Below are 11,892 nucleotides of genomic sequence, written 5' to 3' on the forward strand. Positions count from 1 at the left end.
TCGACTTGTCTTGTAATGTTCTGTTTACTACGATTTTTTTTCTTTGATTTATCATTAGTCTTAAAAAATTTAATTACTTTTTTTATACAATGATAGGCTTGCTTTTGACCACTATTTCACCTGCTAATAAGTGAAAATACGGTCTAAGATGGAGCACGTTTACCTAGAAGTAACCTATTCACTCGCGACTCAAAGATGCCTAGGTTATAGTTTTCCAGAAAATATCTATTTATTTATTTATTTGTACAAAAATCCATAGCTACATTTTATGTTTCTTAAACCAATACAGAGTATCCAAACAAAAGCCAATGTCGGATTTTACAGTATTTAAATTACACAGTTAAGGTAGACAAAGTTGAGTTGAGGTAGTAAAACACAGTTACAATAAAAATGAGAAATATATAAAATGTAAAATATCCATGGTCAATAATGTGTAGATGTATGTGTAATTTTGTGAGTGTGTATACCTGTGTATTTGTATGTAAGTGGCTGTGGGTACGGATAAGTGACTGTGTAGATTATTCATACGTGCTAGCAAGTTTCTCTATTATAGCCCTTTTAAAGGAAATTCTAGATGTGGAAAAAAGGTAAATTTTTATTTTTATTTTAATATTAATTTTTTTTTAATTAAAATATTATTTTATCATAATATTTATTATTCCTATTACTTAACATTTCATGTGTTTGCTTAAATTACTTTCAACTTTTGGTTAATTACCTTAAATAAGTTAAAAGTGTGTTTATAGCACATTTCAATTACAAACAGCATGCTTTGCTATTATTATTTTTTAACACTAAGCAATGAGTGTATTAGTAATATAAGTTTAAACTTAGACGAACAGATGGTAAATTGGCTGTAGTGTACAGAAATATTTGTGATGAAAAAGGGTTAGATAAAATTTCAGTCAAATTTCATTTTTTTAATGTTAATGTTTAATATGTGTCCATTTAAATTATTCTCAAGTTTAATATAAATGAACTACTAGGGAATAACTTGTGCCTAATAAATAATGAGATCGAAGCTATTGATGAGGAAATGATGCATAAGTTGTATGGTTCACTTGGCCACGCTAATCGATGTCATGTATAGTGTCGGAATCATTCGATATATTAACCTTAATAGCACACACGCACAATCATTGTGATGTCAAAGGGTTAACTCACTTTCATAGCACGTTGACGTTTCAATCTGAATTAATCTGATATAGACATCGCTTTATCGATAGTTGAGTAAATTTTGTGCAGAAATTAGCCCGAAGCGGTTCACAATGCCGCAGGCGGATTCACTTACGACAAACACTCGTTAGATATGACCCCGACACCAATTAGCATACATCGGATTCGCTGGTAAAACAGGCCATCGTTATTTTTGATATAAAAGATAGTTTAACATCCAATTAATCAATTTTATTTTACGAATGTATTTTTGTATGGAAATAACAAAGAAGACTTAACAAGTGTAACTTGCATCTCGTAGCACTTCGTAGAATCCTCCTACTCTTCTGCCTACTCGTCCGTTACCTACGCTAAATATAAACACCTTCACTATAGTTACAAAATTTAAACTTAAACACTTACAGTAAGATAATATTTGTAAACAGATTTAATTTCTTGTATACACTATATTCTACTCAAACAAACAAAATTTCTCTTATGACGTCCAGATTGTCTGATCGACTGATCAGTCCTAATGAAATTTGGCAAAAAAGCCGTATTACAACGTATATATGAAATAGAGAGCTGTTTTGTAAAGTATAATTAGTATAACTTATGTATACATATATATTCGCTGAGTGGCTACGGTAGTAAAGAATATAGCCACCCCCTCTCTTCCCGTGGGTGTCGTAAGAGGCGACTAAGGGATAACACAGTTCCATTTCTGGCTTTGAAATACACAGGCCGAAGACGGGCAGCAGAGTCTTCGGTGCGACAAAGCCAGCCCCGCGGTCACCAACCACCTGCCTAGCGTGGTGACTATGGGCAAAACACATGAGTTTACGCCATTTTTGGCGTGAACTTGTGAAAGCCTGTGTCCAGCAGTGATGATGATGACATCATCATGTCATGTCATCATATATATATATATTTATGGCGATGAGAGTTAGTCTGAAAATCTGTCATAGTTCTTAAGTTAGAAGTATAAAGCATTATTTATGAGTTTTTTAACATTCCAACCCAAATTAATAAATTGGAACATAAGAGAAGGTGTCTAAGCTCTACTATTTTGAATCCTAGAAATGAAATCATACTTTTGAGCATAAAATAACCTTAAAAGTATTTTTAAGTAAATCATACTTTTATTATTAATTAAAACAAGCAAGGTACGTTAATGTTTTTTTGACTCTTAATTATTGATATTTTAGATTAGTGTTATATTTTTTAAAGTTACATAATTTTAAATATTTATAATCGTAATCTAATTTTACTTGAACAAAGCCGCGACCAACAGCTAGTGTTTACATACAACTAGATATAGAACATAATTTATTGATAAAGCTACAATTGTGTTATTTGCTTAGTGACAACAAGTTTAATTTAACAGAAAACACGGCAACAAAATAAACCTATAGTCTATCATTTATGCAAGCAAACAATATTAACAAACCAACAACCTGATTTACAACAGTGACAAATTTTAGTGTAATTAATTGTACTGCTTAATAAGCATCGATAATAAAATTATTTTCGCGTTAATTGATAAATTAGCTGAAAGAGTATGTATTATGATTTACCTAAAATGAACACATTACTATAATTTATTCCATTGACTGTTGACCACAACATTTTTGCAAATTATACTCAATTAATTCTGATTTATTTGGAAACTGATTAAATGTTTCACCGCGTTTAAATTGGTTTACCTAGTCTTTGTACAAGGTTTCATTGAAAATCTGATTATATTATAATAATCGTTTTATTTTCGACCTATTTATCCTTTTTTGAATAAAATTAAATAGACAGACAACGTTATCCTCACGTAACATTGTAATTGTTTTTATATTTTGGAGAACAACATAAATTACAAGAAAATAACGTCAAGAACCGATCCGCGAATAAATTATATGTTATTACAATCTATATTCTTAATACTTTCAATATTTTTTTTATTTATTATAACTATAACGTAATCATTGCATAAAAAAAAACGTTTGTATAGAATTCAATTATGAGTCAATTAAATGAACAGACTATGAACAATATAAACACATTTAAAATTCCTGATAAAAAAAAATTAAATCCAAAAATATCAATCAGGCTCAGGGCATTTGATATACACGGTATATTAATTTAATTTCGCACAATTCGTAACAATCAGCGTAAAACAATTTACAGGGTGAGTGTAGAGTAATCATCGAAATAGGATTGTCACTTTCCAATTATTGGCGCGCCGGATCGCCTGGTTATAGGCATTTCGATGGCGGTTCTTGTGTCGGGAAGGAATTTAAAGTACTATGTAAATTCATGTATTTCTATACAGCTCTATAATTGAAAAGATTATTCTTATGAAATAGATTTTAAAAGCGAATATCACTTTAAGAATTTTAAAAGAAATAATACTTGATTTCCTTTCATGTTTTGCGTATGTTATTACACTATTTAGATGTAAATATTTCTTACTTATTATATTATGCATAATTTTTTTTAAAATTAAATTTAATATATTTCGGAAAATTTGCTTTAAAAATCTCTATAAATCGACGTTTTATTTGAGCGATTGTGGATTTACCAAGTCTGCCGAGTTGTGTCATAACAACTCAAACGTGGAAAGTTATTTTACCTTTATAGGTTTTAATGTTGAATTACACATCAAAGTCAAAATGCGTGGTAGTTGGGCTAACCCAAATCACTTCACTCAAGTGGCAAGTTTCTCTTACCAAAGCATAAATATGACCTATTTTCATTTAATTCGTAAGCGCTTTAGTCCTCTAAAAGCTTTTAATTTGCATGTTAAAAAAATAAATATGTTGCACATTGTAAAGAACCGGAATAAAATGCGATACGATTCACGGATGAAAAAAGGTTTGAGAGTACAGTTTATTAAATTCTTATTTTAGTTTGTCACCAAGGACGGATTGTGCGCAGCAATATAAAAACATACTTGTTATATACAATTTGATTTCGCGCAATTAAATTGAGTTTGTGTAAACATATTGGTAACTTAAATTAGTATTATTTTATAAAATAACTAGCTATGCCCGTGACTTCGTCCGCGTGGAATTTAACAAAAAAGATATTGTTTAGTTCGCAGAGTTATAAAATAAATAAATTTCTAAAATAAAAGTAGCCTAAGTTACGCCTTGTTACATCAGCTATCTGTCAGTGCAAGTCCTGTCAAAATTGGTTCAGCCGTTTCAGAGATTAGCCGGAACAAACAGACAGACAGACAGATAAAAATTGTAAAAAATTTTATTTTGGTATATGTACCGTGTATACATCTATATGTATTTAGTAAAAAGCGGAATATTACAAACAGACACTCCAATTTTATTTATTTGTATAGATAATTCTATAAACCTTCCGCTTACCTATATAAACTTATATTTTCTTTTATTATATACATTGTTTCTTTTTTCAAGAGAGATGCCAGTTAATTTGCCTCCGACAAAGCAGGAGGGTGTGTTAATCACTCGTAGTAGCGCTTAATCGTAGAGCTTCATGCTTTGTTGTCGTATTATAGGTGCACTTATCGCCCGTCGTTATGATGCCGACTTAGGTCAGACAATCGTACGTCAATAGTAGACGCTGATAAAATGATGACGTACTATTAACAATAACTTTTCTTTCGAAATTATTCCACCAGTCCTAATATTTCTTACTATTATATTTATATTTATATTATTATATGTTTTTAATAGCAAACGGAAAAAAACAAGTTCAATTGCATCGGCAAGTAATACGTGGGTAATCGTTAAAACAGTAAATTATATATGAATTTTTGGGATAGCTCAAATTTTTTTACTAATTCTCAATCTAATTTAAATGGGACCACATAATAAGCTTCAGCTTTCGATTAAAAATAATCATCAAAATCGGTACACCCAGTAAAAAGTTAGGGGGTAGTTACACAATAAAAATATAATTGATTTGAGATCCTCCTGCTTTTTAGAAGTTGGTTAAAAATACATACTTAAGATTCACGGGTGCAATCCAAAATTAACCGTTCTCCATATTTATTAAATGTCTTTTAGTACATTTACAGTTATATAGTATGTATATATATTAGTATCTATACATTCACGCAATACACACGTAAAAAATACACATCGTTATTCAATTAATTTAATGTTCCACTTGTTTGAAGTAAAAATGCAAATCAACGATTAATTGTGTGGCTAATACTAGTTAATTTAATAGGATTTGTTTAAAAACCTTAATTAGTTATTTAACAAAAACATTGACATACAGTTCAGTCACAGACGTTAGTGTACCTACTTCTTATAAAGATTGACCTATGTGACGATTAGAGTTTGGTGAATATCCAGTCATCGCGACATCAGAGGAAAACGTACTCGTACTTGGAAACATGCAGAGTTCACTAGCTTTTTGTTTGTCAATTCTTGGTGTGGTCTGTGGTTGGAGTGGTCTTGGTAAGCTTGAAGGTTCGAAAAAGGGTTTTTACTTTACCGTGACCAATCATCAACAACCACTCTTCCCTAAACACACTACAGCTTGTTTGATGTGGCGATCAACATTTACCGTCGCAACTCTCGTGTAGCTTGTGCTTTGTTACAGCAGATGGAGGCATAGACTGTTCATACTACTAAAATTATAGTGCCTAAGATCTATCACATGCAATTGCTTGGGTATATATATATATATACCACCACCAAATACTTCAATTATTTAATTATAATATACCATCCAGATTACCCAGGGAACGCACGCCTTGATAAATGTATCCCTCTATAAATCCAATTTGGGCAAGTATTCCCCTTTGGCTCGACTGGCACGTACTTATAACGATCTGTCGTCAAAAATGTCTGGCCTTGACATTACTTTTGATGGCTTGCATGTCTTTAGATTTAGATTGATCAGTTCCTCAATTACTAATTGTTTACTGGAGTAATTTTATATTATTTTGATTCCAATTTGTTACTTTCATAAAGTTATTACGTGTATTTGAGAAGCTTTTTATATATAAAATTGTCAAATAATTATATTTCTTTTTAAAAATCCATATTAATTTATCTAATTCAATATTAAATCTAATCAAATTCAATGATTAAATCTAATTTTTGCTGTTTTTTTTAATGTATATTTTTATTTCATATTTACTATTTGATTATTGCATGTTGTGATTACCTTTAAAAAGAAATACAATTAAACTTCTTTAATCAATTGTGTAAAATAATTCTTTTGTTTTTATTGTTGTAATTTCTGTTGGTAATCCTAATAAATAAATAAATAAATAAATAAATATATATTTTTTGTGAGTTTTGACTACCACTCCGAGTCTGTGTGTAATATATGTATTATTTATACATTTATTTACCAAAAAAAATGCATATTTCTCTTATTTCAGTACCTACTCGAAAATAACATAAACAGTCATCGTGGACATTTGCAAAGGTTTTAAACATTCGGCTGCACAAATTAATCAATAAAATTAGACGTTAGGCAAAACTTTTAATTGCTGAAGTTTACAACATTTTTCCATATACAAATATAAATCGACTAGAATTTTCGTCATTTTACGTACAAATTCTCGTATCGCCGAAAGCCAAAAACAGCACTGGCTATTTTTTTATATTAAAAAGTCAGCATTTTTGTGGATAAGGGACTTTTACTCGTTGTGTCGACCATATATCTCACGCAGTTTTACTCGCTTTGACGTTAATCCTTTCGTTTTAGTTACTTTGATTCCAAGTTGTCGTTTAGTAGTCAATTTTTTTTCTTATGGTGAAACTTATTGACAGCGGTTCAGTTCAGGCTAAAATAATACATCTACAAAGGTATATATAATTATTAATTTTGCATCTAAATTGCATCACCAAAATGTATGTTCGATCGTAACTTCCGAACGACTGTACGAAATTGAGTATTTTTTTATGTGTTTGTTGTTGTCATGACAAGGGTTTATTTAGAGAAAAATTAAAAAAAATCGATATAGTTAAGAAAAAAATATGGCTGTATTGATTTCCCCAAGTCAGCTAGTAAATAATAAAAGTAAACAAAACCTTTTTCTTCACAATATTAGTATAAATGGTAAAGTTACGTATTTTTTTCTGTTTTATACTAAATAACGTTATTTTCTTTCAATTTATATAAACCATTTTTAATGAGCATTTTGTTTTCACTGAGTTTTTCTTCTTAATTAGTTAAGGTAAATCTGAAAGTCGCCGTGACCCTGAATGAAGTGTAGGTAAGTATAATGAGCCTTGAAATATGTATGGAACTAGAAAGACAAAAGTGCTAAGCATATACACGTAGCAACAATTGAAGGTAGTCGTATACTATTCAACTATAAGTAGACGCGAAATAAAATTTTCAACGCATTCAAATTATTTTATACTTTGTATAAATTAAACTTAATTGATTCTTAAGGATATTACAAATAAAAACATTTTATTTTTTATTTTTAGATTTGTTATATTACTTTGAACATGAAGTGACATGACAGTCAGATTTAAAAACTTCTTTGTGTAGAATTATTTCTTTGAATAAGACATGAAGGGCGAGATTTACAAAAATATCAAAATTTCCTACATCAAGTAAGCGGTCTAATCACACAACTCTCTGAAATTTAGGCTTACAGACGATGCACGTCATTAAGTGTATGTATCATAATCCTTTCTAAAACAATATAAACAACAAATTGATTTGAAATTAGATGATTTGAGCGATAGGTAATTTGGTTTCGTTTTATCTTTAAGCTGCTTTACCTGGAACCAATACTAATGAGTTATTGATGCATTCTGAATAAATTTCTGAATTTTATATAGTTACTTTTTTATATTTTATGAACCCAAAGGTGCATTTTGTAATGTATTTGGTAGCTTTCTAATTTTATACTGTGATGTTTTAGATTAACCAGATATTGAAAAACGTATTAAAATCGGCACAAAATAAAAAAGGACTGTTATAAAAGGACTGTATTACACTTCCCCAGACTCTTCTCAAGCCAGACTAGCCTAAATTCCAATGTAATTAATATTCTTATGGGATAAATAATTTCCGTCATTATCATACAAATACAATATTTTTTTCCTAAGCACAAATGGGATAATTGGATAAGCGATATCTATATGAGGTGTGTGTGTGTGTGTGTATGACGTTGGGGTGTATGGTTTTAGATAAAATGTAGTTCTAAATGCAAAGGTTTTGACAGCAGTAATAGACTATCTAATTTTAACCCATAATAACTGTTCAACACGATCTTTGTGGGAACTCTGCGTTATGGGCCTAAGCGCCTAACACAGGGCTGGGATGTTCATTGTCCATTATTTAATAGATTTTTTGGTATTACATATATTACAAGTTGTACGTACATAACATTTTCTACAATAACCCTATTTTAATCATCATCATCATCTGAGGCATTACAGCCGCGGGTGGGTCTTAGCCTGGTCCAGCAAAGCTCTCCAGTCCGATCTGTTAGAGGCTTTTCTTCTCCAACTTGTTACTCCCAAGATCTTGATATCTTGTTCGACGCCGTCGAACCATCTGAGCTTGGGCCTGCTTCAATATCTGCGGCCCTCCAGTCGGCCTTCTAAAAGGCGTTTGGGTACTCTGGCCTCGTCCATTCGCAACACGTGCCCTGCCCAACGCAGGCACCTGATCTTTATGGTCTTAATTACGTTTGGCTCATCGTACATTTGGTATAGCTCGTGGTTACAACGCGTTCGCCATCTCTCATTTTTCATCACAGCTCCGAAAATGCGTCTTAGTATTTTCCGCTCAAATACCAACAAGGAATTTTCGTCTTTTTCGTTCAGCACCCAAATTCGGAACCGTAGGTGAGTATTATTAATAAATTAAATAAATTAATTATTAATTATTTTATTTTTATTAATTATTTTATTTCGTGTCTTAGTAAGGTTTTGTAAAAGAGAAGTTTTATGCTTCTTGAAAGAAGTTTCGAACGTAAGTATCTTAGTAGTCCGAAGTAGCACTTGTTAGCTGCCATTATTCTCCTAGTTATTTCTGAAGACACATCGTTGTTATCGGTTACTAAGGATCCCAGGTATACGAAATCATTGACGCTAGCGAAGGTGTTGCTACCAATATTAACCTCTTGTAGTAGAGTTTGCTGGTATTTTGACGCTTTCAGGTACTTAGTCTTAGCCATGTTAACTTGGAGCCCGGCCTCCGCAGCTGATTTTTCAAGAGCAAGGTATGCACTCTCTATTGCAGGTAGAGATCTTCCTATCACGTCGAGGTCATCCGGAACCCTATTTTAATGCGTTGATAAATTTTAAGAGTAGCAAAAAATTGATTAAATTATTTATTCTGATATCTCTAATAAAAGTTTTTTTTTTTGTATTTAAATAGAAGCGACATTTATTCTTACAAATATAAAATAGAATGGTTAGAGTAAGCTCATAAAAATTCAGACATATAATTTTAAATTATTAGCGACAACCATTACCGTATTTCAAATAGAAGGACGTTTTGTTATAGTGCGCACTATTCAAATCAATAACTCGAAATTGGGGTTGACGAGAAATGGACAGTTATAAAGCAATTAAAGCTTACGATTTAACGAATGTATTTGGAAATACATAGACTTAACTCAAAACCACATCCATATATGTATAGGCACTTGTCATCTATCGACGTATTGCTTGGAAAAATTGCTTTATGCGATAAGGCCGCCTTTTGTTCTTTTTCTTGTTTTAGTAACTTATTTTAAATTTTTTTTCAGATTTACTCAGAGGCCTGCAGTGGCGTCGTGTCGCCGTGATGTTATTAAAGTAATCTGTCAACTGACAGTGAAACAGTACGCCGGATCAAACTTTCTTCTATATAAAGTGAGCCTTTGCCCAGCAACACGTCCTTTGCAGGCTATTTCAGTTTAGGTAAGAGTTTATAGCCTTAAATTCCTATTTTTCTAATTTTAAGCGGTACGCTTACTGACGCGGCACAGACAATAGAACTTTGAGAAGAAAATATACTATTTATATTATGAATTATTAACTCAAAAATTACATTATTTGTGTGTGTAAAAATTTAAAAGATTTTTTACATAAATACTAAATAGATACTGTTTTTTTAAATAGCCGAATGTTAGTAGTTAGGTAAAACTAACCAAAAAAAATCACGTTTCAGTTTTGTAAATGGATTAACCTTTCTCTCTCTATTTTTAACAGAAACTTCTGCCAGACATACGACTGTCACCGAGGCAACGCTGTCGTTGTACTGTTCTATATTAATTATCGATTAACGTATGAGTACCTCATCTAAGTTTTATCATATAGATATGAATATATCGCTGGCCCCGGGCAATAAAGCGGTATACGCCGGTTACACCCTTTTTAATGTTATTTAATTTTTGGCTTCTCTGAGTATCAATCTATCACTCTTATTTTTTTTCAGTTTTTTTTATTAATATTTCGTTAGAATAAATGACAATAACCATTTTATTGCATGGATAATTCTCTTACGACTAAGCTATGTATTATTGCATTACTCTAAGAAAAATAACACAAAAAACCGGTGAACATCTTTACAGTAAGTGTTTATGATCTTGCAATTAAAATAGTATCATCTATGAATTGTATTATACATTTTTTTAATTATTTCATTAAAAAATTATACGATTTGTTTTTAAAAAATTATTTTTAAAAGCTTAAATTGGTAAAAAAAAATAGCTTTCATTTGACATATTGAACTTCTGTTTTGGATCACTGTACACTGCACTATAAACAAATTAGCTTCTTTTATTTCTCCTGTAAAATTTGATTTTTGATATTACCGCTTTATTGGCCGGGGACAGCGATATACGAAATTAAGTCAGTCGTCATTTTTAAATTACATCTGAATCGTAATAGAAGATTCATAAAAATCGTAAGATTCGTCAACAAACAGGTATTTATTTAAGATAAATTGTGAATTTGTTTGGCATCGGTATGGACATACTGTTGCTTTTAAAATAAAATATAATATAAGTATAGATATGACTTTTTTGTTTTTACGTTTATTTATTAGTAAAGAGTTTCTAGTGTGTGAAGTAGATACAGTAGATTTAAGTATGACTTCCAAAAATAGAGATTCACACTACAACATTAACTAAGTCAATTTAATCATAAGTTTAACAACCCATCCATTTGTCTTTCTTATTAATGCCTACATTACCTTTGTTAAATGTATCTGTGTATCAATTAATATAGATGTTTGTTAGTCACTCATATGTATTATAAGAAATATGTACGTTACGTCTATTTTTATTATTTATTTATATATTTATATAAATATACAATAATATTATTCTATTTGTTATAAGTACACGGTCACATAAGTCATCATTATCCTCCGCAACGCGGTTGCTTGGTGGGGCTTTTTAGCTATAAGCCCGTATATTGTACAAATCTAAAACTCATCTCAATATATTATATCTTTTCTTTGGTGTACAGTAAAGAATATTTATTATTATTACCAAGTCCGCTGTCTCTGTGAACATATTCTAGACGAAGCTCGCCATTATAATATTAGATTTGATAAACCACAGGTCCTCGCAAAAGAATACCAACCAACTCTCTCTCTCCCTCCTCCAATCTTTCTCCCCAACTTCAACTAGGGATGATCCGTGAGGCTATTGAAATTAAAAAAAAAACATTAAATTTCAATAGAGAAGATGACTGGCTATTACCACCTGCTTGGGATCCCATTATTAAAATAATTAAATCAAAAACCAAGCATAATATGCCACAGATTAAAGATTCTGTTAGCGCT

The 11,892-nt window shown here is 30.9% G+C and overlaps 1 long non-coding RNA gene across 1 annotated transcript; it reads left to right on the forward strand.

Moving 5' to 3' along the window:
• The first annotated feature begins 238 nt into the window (after positions 1-238).
• Positions 239-11,589, forward strand: LOC123657941. The gene is made up of 3 exons (XR_006743807.1): positions 239-365; positions 11,362-11,371; positions 11,579-11,589. It is a non-coding gene; the product is annotated as an uncharacterized LOC123657941 (long non-coding RNA).
• Positions 11,590-11,892: the final 303 nt, after the last annotated feature.

This window comes from Melitaea cinxia, chromosome 11 (genome assembly GCF_905220565.1).
Source record: "Melitaea cinxia chromosome 11, ilMelCinx1.1, whole genome shotgun sequence".
Lineage (NCBI taxonomy): Eukaryota > Metazoa > Arthropoda > Insecta > Lepidoptera > Nymphalidae > Melitaea > Melitaea cinxia.